The sequence below is a fragment of the Curcuma longa genome, chromosome 4 (genome assembly GCF_044706935.1).
Source record: "Curcuma longa cultivar G26 ecotype Majalengka, Jawa Barat chromosome 4, ITB_CL_G26_1.1, whole genome shotgun sequence".
Classification (NCBI taxonomy): Eukaryota; Viridiplantae; Streptophyta; class Magnoliopsida; order Zingiberales; family Zingiberaceae; genus Curcuma; species Curcuma longa.
Genome location: NC_133864.1, coordinates 22206196 through 22218440, shown reverse-complemented (window position 1 = coordinate 22218440; position 12245 = coordinate 22206196). Strand labels below are relative to the sequence as shown.

Below are 12245 nucleotides of genomic sequence, written 5' to 3'. Positions count from 1 at the left end.
ATCTAATAAAATCCTAATTATGTTAACCTATTTAATCCTATCATTAACCCTAACTGACCAATATCAACCTTAATTAAACTAACTAAATCCATCACCCTTCATTAAACTGGTCCAACCGTGACTAATCAACAAAAACAGATCAGCCTCCATAATCCACTGAAACAACTCATACCAAATAAACGACATCAACTTACCTCCAAACTGTTCGATTGTTCTCCTTCTCCACAGATCCAACGGAGTTTGACTCTGATCTGATCAAATCACCACAATGAGCTGTGGGGATGACCAGTCAATTAGCAAATCCAACTAACTCCATAATTAATCCCTAATAATCAACTAAAATCGACTAGAAGCTTACCTTAGCTTGGATTCAATGCCCTAAAACAGGATTAAATTCCTCTTCTCCTTCTTCATAGCCGAAACCCAAATCCAACAGGTCAATCGACTTCCTCTTGCTACGATCAAGTCAGCTTACACCAATGAGCTGTAGGAACAACGTCGGTCAAGATCTAAGAGGAATTGAAGTAATCCACAGAAATCAGCTCATAAACCAAGCAAAACCAAAACCAGTTCAACCTATCCTTACTGATCTTCTTCCTTTTGCTTGCGGCAGAAACCAACGGCAACTCCCCACAGCCGGCCAAACCAAATCGAGCTCCCAATCTAAGTTCTGAAAACATGAAACCCTAGATCTAAGCCCAAACCAAGCACAAATCGGAAGAACCCAACAAAATCGGCACTTACCGGCGATTATCCTCTTCCGATTTGCTGCCGCCGATCCGCACACGAGACGAACCACTCCTTCCTCCAGCGGAAATCAACCTTCCACCTCCAGATCCGGTCGCCGGTGGGTCTTCCTTGGCTCCCAGCTTCGGCATTGATCAGCATTTGCGGCTGCTCTTGCGTCGGCGACGAAGAACAGAGATGACGAAGCAGAGAGGTTTGTCGCGATGGGAAGAAGCGATTTTCGGCACTATAGCTTCTCAACGGGTTTTATTCCCTTTCTTAATGGGTCGGGTCCGGTTACAAACACATTAAACCATTACTTCTTAATTGGGCCTAGACTCATTGGGCTGAAATTGGGTTGTATTCTTTGGGCTTCTATTATGGTATTTTACACTTCATGTCTTCTAAGGTTGCATTATCAATGAGGTGGTACTGTGACTGACCAAAGGATCCATATGAGACATCCAACTGTCCTAGCTTGTCAAACATTTTTTTATCATAATTTTGCTAAAGGGCCTACTAATATAAGGTTAGGATTGTTGTGATGGATTCAGTCCATTTAAGAACATGAATGTAACCTACAGCATATGGCTAGTTATTGTTGACGTTTTGTATCATTCTATTATTTATTTATTTATTATTTTTCTCAAGGCCATCTTGATCTCTAGTGAAATGGCAATGCATTTTTATTCACTAAACATAACAAATATGTTACTTATCCAGTAATGGTATGTCATCATTTCAGTTTGTGTGCAACACATTTAGTGTTGTCCCTGTGATAATCTGGATAAGTTTTCTTATCTATTTTTCTTTATCCGCTGAAGAATTTTGAATGGAGCTTCCAACATTGATGAACATTTCTACTCAACTCCCTTTGGGAAAAACCTACCTGTAAGATTTATGACAAAATTATTTTGTTTCCATCTCAATGCAAAAGGACATTCTCAAAACCAGATGCTTTTGTTGCTTGAACCAGGTACTTCTTGGTTTGTTGAGTGTATGGAATGCTACATTTCTTGAATATCCCACGACAGTAAGGAATCCATAGCTTTGTCACACATCAATCTGTCCAACAGTATTATTTGTGATATATTATAGTACAGATAGTAACAAAATTTTTATTACTCTATCCAGGCCATATTACCTTATTCTCAGGTATTCAAGAAGTTTGCTCCACGCATTCAACAGGTATTGGATGTGTTTTCCACTTTGAATAGACCTGTGTCGACTTATCAGGAAAAAAATTATTCTATAAAGCCATAGAAAATCACTAGACAACAAATTTATCAAATTAAAATAAAGATAAACTTCAAAGGCTAGAAAACCTCAAAGGATCTTCATTTATAACAAGGACAAGATGATGCTTATCCATTGCTTGGATAGAATCTAATTTATATCTATCTGATTTAATTAATAAAAAAATTAAAAATATATATATTCCATTTTTTTCTTCATTTAAAAAAAACTAAAATTAAATTCATAAAAAAATAAAGATATTTTTTGGATTTTAAACACGCTTAAAATTCTTTAAAAACTTTAAAATTCTAAAAGGTAAAAAAACAAAAGCAAATATTATTGCTCAGGGTTGATATCATACGGTTAGTGAGGTGCTTTTAAAAGCTTCAACTTTTACCTATTGCAAAATTTTCATTAGAAGATGGGGAATGATCTAAGTCTTGAACTGTCACCTTTGAACCCTACTTGTACTAGAATACAGTATTGGAAATGTGACACTGTGGTGTGCGTTAATGGTCATGTTGCAATATCTTGATTTTCATGAAGACCTTAGAAGGGTTTAACCCCTAGCCACTGTTGTATACGAATATCCGCATATAGGAGAGCTTCTGTTGCATACGAATTTCCCTATAGGAGAGCTTCTACCAGGGATGTGTATAGAGATATCTTATAAAAATTACTGCTTCATGTCTCTTTTAGGTTTAGAAAACTCTCCTATCCTCTACCTAGAAGCAGAAGTCATCACCATAGCAGTGAGAGTATGCGTGTTCTCATCATATAAAACTCCATATGATTTTTTTTACTCCTCTGAACAATGAATTATCTTGTTATTTTCTCATTGAGCCTCATTTAGAGGATTGCTTGGACGAATCCCCATTCCCCATGATGGTTTTAGGATCGTAGTACTGTCTTTTAATAACATAACTATCTACACTTTTAGAATCTTCTTTTTTTCATGCTTGCACATGCAATATATATATGTGTGTGTGCGCGCGCGCATGCGCGCTGCCGCTTAATAGCTTATATAAAATTCAAGCATGTGCAGAATTATGGAAATTAGAATCCTTGACTCTCAACTGATGATACCCAGATCGCAGATCAATCTTAGAATACATCGATGTACCTCTGAGCTGATCAAATAAATCCTTAATTCGTAGCAAAGGATACTTGTTTCTAACGGTCACTGCATTTAGCTGTCTATAATCGATGCATAACCTCAGAGTACCATCATTTTTCTTGACAAACAATACCGGAGAACTCCACGGAAATACACTAAGGCAGATGAAACTCCTGTCCACTAACTCTTGGAGTTGGACTTTTAGCTCGTCCAACTCTTTCGGGGTCATACGGTAAGAAGCCTTCGAGGTCGGCGCAGTCCCCAGAATCAGCTCAATAGCAAACTCTACTTGCCTTCGGAGAGGCAAACCTGGTAGCTCATTTGGAAATACATCCAGATACTCTCGGACTATTGGAACGTCTGAGAGCTGAGAACTACTGCTGCTGTCATCATTGATCAGCGATAATAGAAAACCCTAATAGTCATGTGACAGAATCTTCTGAGCCTGAATCGCAGAAATGGTCGATATTCCGTTGCCCTGGATGCTAGTGAAATCCCACGAAGGTTGATTAGGAGGTCGGAACGTAACCACCCTCGTTTGACAATTAACAGTGGCATGATAAACGGTCAATCAATCCATGTCGAGAATGATGCCGAACTTGATGATATCAAGAACCAACAAATCTACAGTGAGTATGGTGTCGCCAAAATCTAATGGGCATCCTTTGACCTCCTGGGTGACATCTATTGTATCACCAGATGGTAGGGATACCGTCAACCGCTGTGGCCTAAGGATAGGTAGTCTACCAATCTCTCTCATGAAGATACGGGAAATAAAGGAATGAGAACTCCCAGTATTAACTAGCATATCAGCGGAAAATGCATAAAGTAAAATTGTGCCGCGAAAAACGGATCCGTCAGCTCGTTGCACATCCTCTCTTGTAACCGCGTGGACCCGTCCAGCCTCTAGCGGGGGTGGGGGTGGTAGTGCTGCCATTGGCTACTATGGTTGGGCCTGGGTCTGCCACTGAGGCGGATAGTGAGGCGATGTAGGATACTGAACCAGAGGCTGATATGTAGACTAAGACTAATACTGTACTAGTGGCTGGGATTGCATCTGATACTGAACCAGTGGTTGAGGCTGCGATTGGTATTGAATCGGAGTCTGATACTGAGGTCCCGCAACAGAACTCTACGATATCGTAGGGGCACTAGAGTGCTCCTGTCTGTGCATGCCATATGCGACTGCTGTAGGGGGAGTTGTTCTCTCCTAGCAATGCGAAGATTGGGCCTTCTGCCTCCCTCTCTGTGATCCCGTCTGTCCAAACTGCCCTCCCTGAATAGAAACCTCGGAAATTACATGCTGAGCCTTTAGCGAACAATCTCAGCTCATGTGTTCGGGCAGTTTGCAATAATAGCAAACTGACTGTCCAGGGAGCAGGTTGTTGTAAGGTGATCTTTGGACCCACATCGAGTACAGTGTCACTGGCGGACTGCCTCTGGTCCTGTTGGAAAAACCAGGAGCGTCCTGAAGAAGAGATTCTTGACTTCTGGGGCTTGCTCAATGCCCCAGAAGCAATCCGACCCGATTCTCTGCGATCGCTATGCTGCTGTCCTAAAATCTGTGGCTGTTGGGTTTGTGCTAAACTCTGAGCTGGTTGCTTACTTCTCTTTCTATCCCCAAACACCCTCTGCTGGGCAGACTCTATCAGCAACGCTCTATCCAAAGCCTCATAGTAGGAGGAAAGACCAAATCCTGCTATCTTCACCTGAAGATGTCCATCCAGCCTCTGGACAAACTGTAGCATACGAGACTTGCCCTCAGCGACTAACTCAGGACAAAATCTGGTTAACCGATTAAAGTTAGCATTGTATTCCATCATTGTGCGTCCTTTCTCCTAAAGACTCTGAAATTCCTGACGGCGCATCATCCGATATGGCAGTGAAAAATAGTGACTCTCAAAAATCTTTCTAAATTTCGCCCATGTAACATGCTGCTCGCCTAGGATTGTACGCTATGTGGCCCACCAGATCTCGGCCTCGTCCCGTAAATGAAAGACAACCAACTCTATCTTCTCCCACTCGGAGTAAGTCGTGTGGAATAGCGTGAATCGACTTTTCAGCGACTCCGCTAATGCTGAAATCTGAGCTCGTGCTGCAGATAGATCCGTAGGATGAGTAGGATTCGCCACTGAGACTGGCGGAACCAAAGGAGCGGGTACCATGGGTGGTACTGCTAGATATCCAGAGGCGAGTATTGCAGGGGTGCCGTTGGATAAACCGAGGGAGGTACGTCTGGTGGTGTATCGGAATATGTCGGAGTCGGTACTGCCGCATAAGAAGGGGCAGGTACTGCAGGTGGCACTACATGATAAACATAGGCTGGAGCGACTGAAGTTGCCGTAGGTGGGGGTGCCTGATATGCAGTAGCAGGCACTGCCGGTGGAGGTGCCGAATATGCAGCAGTAGGGGTTGCCAGTGGTACATTTGGGCATACGGTAGCAGGGGCTGCTGATGTCCAGTAGGCACCGCTGGAGGAGGTGCCGGGTATGCAGCAGACACTACTGGAAGAGGTGCCTGATATGCAGCGGGCACTACTGGAGGAGGTGCCTAGTATGCTGTAGGCACCACTGGCGGTGGTGCTGGATACATAGCAGCAAGGACTGCTAGTGGAGGTACTGGGTATGCAGCAACAGGAGCTGCTGGTGGTACCTTAGGGTATACGGCAGCAGAGGCTGCCTGGTATACATTAGGCACCGCTGGTGGGACAGTGAACACTGTCGGAGTGGGTACCTCTGGGGGTATGTTGGTTGTTGCAGGGGGTGTTGCTAGGTCCACTAGTGGGTACGAAGAAGAGACCCCTAGAGACTAAGAGCCCGAGATGCTCGCAATACCATGAGAAGTCTGTCCCTGAGAGACAGGCTCAACCTCAGTAGGCACCTCTGGTGGCTCGGTCATCAGAGACTCGAACGTCCTCTTACGTGGCCGTCCTGCACCATGTCTCCGGGCAGGAGCATGTCTTCTATGAGTCATTTCTGTTAAAATTATTACCAAGTATTATCAAAGGTATAAAATTACTAGATTAAACATTTTACCTATTGTCGTCTGGAGATGTCCTGTCGTCGCTAGTCCCAAACATGACCTTGTCGCAATAACGACTCCAAACAAAAAATTCGAAGCACCAAAATCAAAAGACATTGCATACCTTTTCTCTGATACTAAAATAAATTAGTATCAGATAAACTCCGAAAATCCGTAAACACCGAAAGACTTAGAAACCTGCTTTGATACCAAATAAATTGTCACATCCTGAGAGACGGTTGTCCGAAAATTTTGGTAGCATCTTCCCTGTAACAATTGCAATTCCTTGAATACATATATGTCATAAGGCCTACGTGACCACAATAAGGCCTACACGGCCACCATCTATACATCACAATATATATAACAAGTACACTAAAAACCAAAATACATATACACAAATCTACATGATCTAAACAAGTTCTGACACAAATACTGAAAACATTGCAAAAATGGAAATGGTCGAGGTCATCTCGACAGGATACTATCAGCGCGGCTCTCCAGACAGACGTCAATCTGAAAAGAATAAAATCAACAAGATGAGTTCAAAGAACTCAGCGGATATCTAGTAGACATGTATAATAAGCTATCTAATAGTAATAATCATACTAGTACAGTAAAAAATGCACACTGAGACTACGGAAAGCTGTACATACCAGAATCATCTATACCAATACAATGACATGAACCATGCAAACAGATGCAAGGTCACCGAACCAAATGCATAAGGCCTCTTGTATGTGCATGTCAAACATATGCAACAAATAAAATGCAGCAAGCAATAATAAATGCAATCCATGCAGTATGCACATGATGCAATGACATGATCACCCCTGACGCCAGTCAGCCACCGTCACCGATAATGGTGAGATCAAGTGGGTAGGGTTATGACAACTGTGCACTCTGCTGTCACTGCTCCTGCGTGACCGAGTGGACAGGATGCTGGCGGAGTACACCTATCCTCCTATCCCAAATCACATGGGGGAGCATAGCTCTCATCTCCTCGTCTCACAGTAAGGAGAGATCCCTGTAATGCTACTATGCTGTGACACCACTATCCCTGAGCGGCTGAGTAGAGCCCTGACAGAGCAACTGCACACACCCTCCTGATGTATCACTAACCCGTGAGTGGCAGTGTGTGCAGATCATGTAACTAACGACGAGCTCAAACTACAAAGGAGCCGATGATCGAGTATGCAATCATGCAAGGATGGTGCATGACACTAATGTATGCAACACCTACCAATCTATGTCCAGTAAAGAACAATATATCACTACATCTGATGAACATATTTTATATGACAAGTATCAAAAAGATATAGAACCTAAACAAGTAGTAGATAAAGATGACATACAACATATACTAAGTAGTGACATACCAGGACAGATATAAAAACATAAAAATTACTACTAATAATAGCAAAACCACACACATCTAAATGACATATCTAAAGAGATAAGTCGAGATACTCGTCTTTCGAAAGTAGTCCGTATCAACAAAGAACCTTCGTCCAGAAATCTGGTAGCAAGTCAATGTCCTGTACCACGGGGCTTAAACTTAGCTATTTACACATCAAGGTGATTAGCTAACGAAAAAATTTAAATCATATCAAGTCCGATCCTAGATATTCCTATTCATTCTAATTAAGTCTAAGCTAACTAAACTAGATAGTAACTATTGCAATATCATGATAGAAGGTAGTGGGTGTCTTGCATGATGATAAAACAAATAAGCATCCAATCTACCTTAGACATGTTTGAAATACATGCTCCAAGGATGGATATCATAAATGATTACCCTAACCAGAGGTCCTTGCTCAGTCTTGATTTACACTACAGTTGTGCAAATAATATTTTGCTTGACCTTAGCCATTCAAGATAGATTGACAGAATGTCAAGGGCAAATATGAAGTTCCACCGCTTCTATTCAGTGATTCCTCCAATCAGGAACACTTCTATGGCTAGTTTGCTTTGATAACAAAAAAAAAACATTTTAGCCCTAGGACTAATTATAGGAGTGCATGGCTCTCTTCGATCTGCCGAATCAAAGGAACCCTTACAAATCCGAGCGAAAAATCCAAGAAAACCAAAGGGATCCAGCACAACCAATAAGGATTTCAGCCCTTACCGATCAAGGTTAGATTCACTCCTTCCCGGTTCGCGTCGCACTGGTCGCCCTTGATCAGATCGAGCCTCTCCAGATCCAACCTCTCTCCGGCCAGTCGAAAGTTTGCTCGTCGACGATTCCTTGGTGTCGGCACCGGCTGCGGACGAGAGCTCGCTCGTGCGGTCGAGGAGACGAAGCGAGCAGAGGCTGCGTCGCGAATCAAGGCTGTTAGGGCACGGAGGAGAGGGAGAGTAAGAGGGATAGGGAGAGGCTTCGGTTTCACGAGGTGAAGGAGAAACGCGATGGCTCGGGCGGAAGAGGAGCAGAAGAAGAAGAAGAAGAAACGTCGTGCGTTTTCGGGCGGAAGAAAAGGAATGGAGTAGCGGTTTCGGGAAGCAGAGTCACGGGGGAGGGGGTGTTATTGGATTCCTAACGGATTAACGAGTTTTAAACTCGAAATTCATTAACCCTGTTTTTTTCGTATTTTACAATTGTCATCACGGTTATATTGCCTTGCACTTTGTGTAGGAACTCTACCAATTTGACTATTTTGTAGTCAGTAATTATAGCATCTTGCCTCTCTAATCTGTCTAAGATTTGACTAAATTTAATTTTCATGTATTTCAAGTGTTGTCTCAAGGCATGTTGTTCAAGAGTTTCTCTAGGTCTTGCTTTCTCTCCACTTGTCGCTATTAAAGTAAGTTGTTATCATTCAATCACTCAATTTACTAATGTTAACTCTTTAAGAACTTAGAATTGAGGTAATTCCTTGTAAGCATTCTTTGACTAATTGAAAATCTCCAAGAAAATTAGGATAAAAGATAGGAATTGAAGAAGAATGCAAATTGCAGAATTGAAAACTTGAATTAAGTGCCAAAAAGGAATTTGTCAGAATTGAATCTAAGCAAAATTTATTAAAAATGCCGAATTGAAAGATAAAAATACTTGAAAAAAATGCTAAAAAGAAATTTGTCAAAACTTAATCTGGGCAGATGTCAGAATTAAATCTAGGCAAAACTTATGAGAATGCTAAATTGAAGGATACTTAAAATAAGTGATGAAAGAAAATTTACTAAAACTTAATCTAGGCAAGTGTCAGAATTAAATATAGACAAAACTTGAAAGAAATATGGAATTAAAAGATATAGATATTTAAAATAAAAGCTGAGAGGAAATTTACCAGGTCTTAATCTCGGCAGGTGTCAGAATTAAATCTAGCAAAATTTATGAGAATGTTGAATTGAAGGATATTTGAAATAAGTGCTGAAAGAAAATTTACAAGAATTTAATCTAGGCAGTGCCAGAATTAAATATAGGTAAAACTTAAAAGAAATGCAGAATTGAAAGATAAAGGGTAGTAAAAAAATACAAGTATAGAAATAACAAGGTCTCTATACTCACCTTTATTGCTTCTTTTCTTCTATCTTTTTTTTAATCTTTCTTTCAAAATTTCGCCCTCCCTTTCTTTCCCTTTTTTCTCTTTTTTTGGCTGAAAATAAAAAAAATGCTCTTTTTTTTTATAGCAACGAGCAAATAAGACTTACAAAGATTGAAAGAAATTACAACAGTAAGTATCAAATAATGAATAAAGTTGATAAAGATTCAAGTACAAAAAGAAAAGGATAACCATATCAATTTAGAAAGACCAAAGCTCTGATACTAACTAATGTGCACCCATGAGAGAAAAATCTCAAGAACCCACAACGAATTGAAGAAAGAAAGAAGAAAAATCTAAATCGATAAGAATGATGAATAAAACCTCGACCTAGTACTTAGGAACACCGAACCTTGGTATAAAAAAAGAGGGAAGACGCCACAATCTTGGGATGGAGGTTGATAAGTCTTTGAACGCCATAAGGGGATGTCGTAATAAGTTCTAGTTCAATGAAGAACCAACAATGAGAGTCTCATCATGCTTTAGATTGAAGATATGTTAAAAGATACATATGTGGCCGTCACCCCCTTTATTTATAAATATATAGTAACCTAAAAACTCTAAAAGTCCAAAAGAAAATCCATTTAGTACAGGCCTATGTAGACTACTTAGCCATTTTAAGTTTATGATATCATTATAATCCAAATAAAGCTAGAAATTGAGCCTAAATTGAGCCTATATATCCCTACTAAATAAACATGAGACTTAAGTGACTATTTAAGCCTATCCAAGGCTTGAATTAGGTTGACTTTATTCTTGGTCAACCCTTCTTCAATTGTAACTTTGACTTTCACATCTTTGATTAGTACATTAAGTGCTTCCTTCATTTTCCTAGCCTAAGCCCTTGTAATTGGGCCTCCATTGATGCATAATGGATCATTAACAGCATCTAGAGTGTGTTGAGCAGGATCCATATTTGCTTGTTGGACAACTTGATCCCTTTGTTTGACTCCATCAAACTCCTTCAAGTCTAGAGTCGGGATTAATAAGTGTTTAATTCCTCTTAGAGTCTATCTCTGGTTAGCCAATCCATGAAATGCAAGGAAACCACTTAGTGTAGCTCTGAGGAAAGGAACAGAAGAATTGCAAAGGACAACTTATAGAGGGAACATTTTCAAATAGAAAAGCAACCTACTCTAAAAGTACAAGATGAACATTTGTTGTAATGCACTTGAGCTTGGAAGGGCTATATTTGTTTGAAGTTCCTACCTTTATACTCGAATTACATTTAGGTAAACCCCAAGAATGATTCACCCAAAGTTAGGTCACCTATAGCTATTGCCAGCAATTGCTTTCTCTTTATAGCCTCAGATAGGTTCTTGTTCTGTCCTTTTATCTGAGAAATTAGATTGAAATTCACTACTAAATTTTTTTGAATCGGCTTCACAATTTCCAACTTTCTATTTGTTAGCAAAAAAAATTAAGATATCAATGTTTAGATTGCATTTATGGTAGATTGTTTGAGTTATTTTAACTGTTCATGCATCATCTTTGCTTGTGAGGATTGGTGTATTAAACATTGAAGATTTTTAACAATTGATTGTTAAATATTTTGTGCATATCCTTCAAAAAAAATTTTATTGATTTAGTCAATTTTTATGGTTATCCATGAAATTTCAATAGGAGTTCTTAAAGTAAGGCCCTCCCTACGAGTCTAGCATCAATGCCATTTATTATATTTTTCATGAATTTTTATCTCTCTGAAAGATATTTGTATTTTAGTAAATCATCTATCTACCTTGGGAAATCCTTTTTTAATGAATTACTTTTACTTTCTCATCTTTTGGAAATCTTGCTTCTAAATGAGTATTTTTAGCATACCATAATGAGAGGTATCAATGTGACCAAAGGTTCTTCTTGAATATTTTTCCATTCTATACATAAAAATATTCTTCTCCTTGTTTCTCTAAATAGAATTTGACTATTCTATGTTCTGGATAGTAAAAACTAATTAGTTCCTTAAATTTAAAATTATTGTATGTCCTGCATAGTAAGGGCTAATCTTGGAAACTTAAGTATATGATAGTTGGGAACTGTAAAAAGGTATCACAAATCTTTTGCTTCCTTCTCATATGTAAACATATGAGATCTACTCTAAAAACATAGATCTAAATCAATGCACACCATTAAATTCCATTTATTATCCATATATTAAAATCTATGACAACATACTATACTTTTCTACCTGTGTGATGTGCACAGTATATTTCTTAATCTTTGCCATTGCTATCATACTTCATACAACTAAGGGTGTTTGCCATTTTGTATAACTAAAATGAAACAACTTCAGAATAAGAAATTGCATATAAAAAGATATGTTTAGAATAAAATTTTATATATATTTAATGATTGTTATATACATCCATAAAAGTTGATGCAAGTGAAATAACTTTATTTTTTCTTTCTTTTTTATAACCTTTTTGTAAGGTTCCATTTTGATTCGAAGATGCTAATCATGGGGAATCCTTTGTGCATAGGGTCATCCGATTTTTAGATTGAAATTTTGTATCATGTTGGGTAGCATGATCAAAATTTCTTATTTTGTTCCCTAATCGAAACACGGAATAAGGTAGCCCAATCGAAATCTTTTGTGGTACTTATGC

The 12245-nt window shown here is 39.3% G+C and overlaps 1 long non-coding RNA gene and 1 pseudogene across 1 annotated transcript; one reads left to right on the top strand and one right to left on the bottom strand.

The window, feature by feature from the left end:
* LOC141827281 (glucose-6-phosphate isomerase, cytosolic-like) overlaps positions 1–12245 on the top strand; it is a 31205-nt pseudogene that overhangs the window by 15442 nt on the left and 3518 nt on the right.
* LOC141827986 (uncharacterized) lies at positions 365–870 on the bottom strand. Its single transcript, XR_012601729.1, has 3 exons — positions 745–870; positions 587–670; positions 365–484 (listed from the first exon to the last, which is right to left on the bottom strand). It is a non-coding gene; the product is annotated as an uncharacterized LOC141827986 (long non-coding RNA).